Below are 4,305 nucleotides of genomic sequence, written 5' to 3'. Positions count from 1 at the left end.
CCTATAGAAAAATTATTGCGCTTGACATGCGTTTTCGATAATCTCATATAATACATTGTTTTTTTTTCTCTAATCACACCGCACGCGTGTTATATCTGACTATAAAAAATGCATATCAAAATGCAATAACTTTTCTATGGGGTTGGAAATAAGAATCGCCCAAAGAATGTTCGTTTCCTTTTCCAAAATTAAATTATATTTAGGATCAACCATATGCATTTCTCGAAAACCCCAATTTTCACTATTTTAATTCAAAGTATAGCGAACATTCCACGTTCTCACATATTTTACAAATTTATACTAATGCTATTTGCATGACAATGCGTAGCGAATAGACCTATTACAAGTTTTTAGCTATAGAGAAACTGCAAAGACGACATCTAAAGCTGCTGTTGCTGCAGAAAAGATGGCTCAGAATGCCCATTGATGGCGACCTCTGGATGCATCTGGTTACCAGATTGCTGGACGGTTTCATGGTGGTCCGGGTCCGGATCCACATGGGAGTCTTCGATGATCCTGATTCTCTCGGGCTGAACCCACCTGCCCTCCGAGTTCTTGATCAGCCCTTTGTTGGCATCTTGCCTCCAGAAGGGAGGAACCAGGTGGTGTTCCTTTAGAAAATCGCAGGATTTGTTCACCAGAGCCGGATCGCGCGCCGAGGTCAGACAGAAGCGCCGCCCCCGCCCATGGTATCCGTCCAGGAGGTGGAGAAGGGCCTCCAGATTATGAAAGCAGGCGAGATCGTTCGTGGGCTTCAAGAAGGGGGAAATCGTATGGTCAAGAGCTAGCTCCACTCCGACGTGGCAGTAACTCCACGGAAGCTTATCGATCCACTGTTTCATCATCTTGAACTTCTCATTGAACAGAATCCCAGGGACCTTCGGCACGCTGTCGTGCACATTTACTACTCGCAGAAACTTGAGCCCCAGTTCCTCGCACCGATCCTTGAACGCCGCGTTGCCAACCCGTGGACCCGCGAACGAGAACACCGTTATGGGAATCGGCTCCCCCTGATCGTCGCTCTCGGGTTGATTCAACCCCAGTTCTGCGATATCGTACGCGCTCAGCATCGCCAGCGCGCTCCCCAGGCTGTGGCCAGTGATCGTTATGCTGAGCTTCTCGCCTCTGTATTTCTGCAGTAATCGCCGGAGCTCCTTCAGGACTTGATCCCGTGCGCTGCTTTTACAGAACCTGCAGTCGTGTTCCCGGGCTGTGTACAGATTCAGGAATCCTGCTTCGATCTTCACATCGGGATGGGGATGCACATAGTTCAATCCGGCGGGTCTCAGATAATCCATGAGGTCCGCGATCCACTCGAGATAAGTCACGGTTCCTCGCCAGGCGATCACGATGTCCCGCCGTCCGAGCCTATTGATCTCCTCCTCGTCCGTGGCCACGGCTATGAAGCCCATCCAGTTGGCATGAGTGCTCCACATTTTCTGCACTCGGGGCTTCTGAAAAAGGCCAGTGAGATTGATATTCGAAGTGGCATAGAGATATTTGGTGACTTCATAGCCGTAATCCGACATCCCAACGCCTTCGAAGAGCTGCCTGCGATGATACTTGCAGCTACCGCAGTACTTGGAGAAGGGATCGAAGTCAAAACCGTCATAACAGGCCTGGGCGAACTCTCCATACCTGATAATCTCCTTTCGCAAATTGTCGTCCATGGTATCAAGCAGCCCTTCCCAGTTATTGGCGCCCTGGATTTCCCTCCATATGTCCGCCAGACTCCTCTCAGGCTTTGACCCTTCGAAGATCTTCGGCTCAGTTGACTCTTCGACGTCTTGGGCGTCCAGCGTGTTCGGCACAATCTCGGCCTGGACCGCTGCGTTTGTGACAGGACGCACCCTTTCTTTCATGGTCTTCTTCAGACTCGGGCCATTATGCGGTTTTCTGTTCCATTCCCGATCTTGCGCAATTATTCGCCTTGCCGCCTGCGCAGAGAGGGTATGGCCGAAATTGAAAAGCTGAGAAGCCGAGGCAGCAGAAGCTGCAGGGAAAGAGGGCCTAAGCATTATCGAGGAATTCATGTCTGCAAGAGAGATGTCGATGGTCACTGATAATATCCCACCAGAAAGCCAGGGAATAGGTTATGCTCTGAAACTTTGAAGCAAAGAATAATTTATAATTATAGACGTGGGGCAGCCATGGTCACACACGTGAATGACATGGCTGAATGCCGGGCTGTCAAAAGAAAAAATGGCGAAAATGCGGCACGCTCAAAAAAGTAAAAGGAGCGGCACAAATACGCGACGACTCATACAGTGACAAAGGCGACTGACTTTTTCATTTCAGGAATGCCGTTTGATAATTTAATTGGTACCATCATGTTTGTGTATATATATATTTTTAATTTAATTTAATTATCCAATCATCAGCAGTTAGGACAGTGACAATCATCTCTATAATTGTTATTCGTATCATTTTTATTTAAGAAAAATCAGGCCACTTGAAATAACTCTTAATAATTTATAATAATTTATAGAGACAGTTTATAGAGACAGATTTTTACTCTAATTAAGTTTTATGAGTTTTGAGCTTTTATCATATTTTCAAGCAAAGTAAAAGTAAATTTTAAAACATTATCCAAATTATTACTAAATATTTACGGTGTTTTCAAGCAAAGTAAAAATAATTTTTAGAACATTATCCAAATCATTATTAAATATTTAGTGTGTTTTTAATCAAAGTAAAAGTGTTTTAAAAACATTATCCAAATCATCATTAAATATGATTGATATTCGATAATATAAAAAATAGAAAATAAATCAATAATTCATAATTATCATAACCACATTTACTATATTAATTAATAAAATAAAAGAAATCAATAAATCATAATTAATTTTACTCGTATTTATTATACTAATAAAAGAAATCAATAAACCATAATTAATTATACTCATATTTACTATACTAATAAATAAAATCAATAAATCATAATTAATTATACTCATATTTACTATACTAATGTGATGACCCCGGGAAAATGTAAATATTTAAATTTCACCACGGTAAAAGACTGAATTAAGAATGACATTGGAAGACTATTTTATTGTTTGTTTAAAAAAAAAGATCTTAAGAGTATTTCTTTTATTTTACATGTGCATTAAAATATTTAATAAAGAATACTCATGATAGTGTTGGCAACTCCTGGGAGGGAGTTGGCAAGGAAAGTCGGTTATTGGAACTGACTTTAACCACCTTCCCTAACTGGAAAAGTTTCCAGGGAAAAGGGGGAGGGATGGCAAAAATCTGCGTTGTAGAGACAGGCAGAGAGAAACAAAGGAAAATTAAATAGAAGACTAAGTCTGGTAAGGACCAGATAGTCAAGCACACAGTGCAACCTTGCTGAGGATAGTGATCCGGCAAGAGGAAGCTAGGGGGGAGGCTCTAGTCTCGAAGGACGAGTCTCACGGATGGGCGGATAAATAGTTATGCACAGACTTGCAGGTGATCTACTAAAGGACTTAAGGGCTGGCAGGGACCAGGTAAGTAAGACTGGAACCCTTAAATCTCTGCAAGTATCTGTAAGTCATTTGAGTTAAACTCTGTAAGTATCTGTAATACATATGAGTTATTTGTTGCTTTGAAAATACCACTGCTACTTCCTAATGATACATTAGCTGGTCAGCAAATGTTAGTATTTAAGCATAGGAACCCGCGCCCTTGTTCTGGACAGAGACCCGAACAGTTAAGTTTACGGTCTCGCTGTTAAGGTAACAGGAGCAAGGATAAGATTAAACACTGGCTGTAGCAGAACCGTTAGTGACACTACTTCCCCGAATAGTTTAAAAGGGAGAGAGAGTTTTTGCCGAATTAAGGAAATTACAGGTTTGTAAAACAGGGGAAACGAAGCAATAATAACAACAATTCCAGCTTATTACCAGAAAAGATCAGTATTCTCTCGAGATTAACATTGAGCCCATGACACAGAATAAATATAGGAAGGTAAAGAAGAAAACATAACCCTCCGAATTGGGTAACCCCTGTGGTACAGGTCAACCTTGCAACGAGATTATAAATAAAGAAATAATTAACATATAGTGAACATCTGGAGTACCTCGGTACACCTCTGTAATCTGCAACCTCATAAAACGAGTACCGATGTTTAAATTGTTAACAAAACAGAACTTTGAAAATAAACCAAGCAGCGTTAGGCTATTATCCACGGGATAATATTAACAACAAATAGCGAAACAACCGAACTATGGAACCGGTGAAAACATATTTTGGCTCTTGGTATGAGTGAAATTTCAAACTATTCACTTACACAGAGTAAACATAGGGCCGGACAACCGA

At 41.6% G+C, this 4,305-nt stretch overlaps 1 pseudogene; it reads right to left on the bottom strand.

Moving 5' to 3' along the window:
* Positions 1–218: 218 nt before the first annotated feature.
* Positions 219–2,257, bottom strand: LOC149264539 (phospholipase A1-Igamma1, chloroplastic pseudogene; annotated as a pseudogene).
* Positions 2,258–4,305: the final 2,048 nt, after the last annotated feature.

The sequence above is a fragment of the Pinus tabuliformis genome, chromosome 6 (genome assembly GCF_031772625.1).
Source record: "Pinus tabuliformis cultivar Carrire ecotype Pingquan chromosome 6, CPIR1, whole genome shotgun sequence".
Taxonomy (NCBI): domain Eukaryota; kingdom Viridiplantae; phylum Streptophyta; class Pinopsida; order Pinales; family Pinaceae; genus Pinus; species Pinus tabuliformis.
The sequence above is the reverse complement of the archived record's forward strand: the minus strand, read 5'-3'. Positions and strand labels throughout refer to the sequence as shown.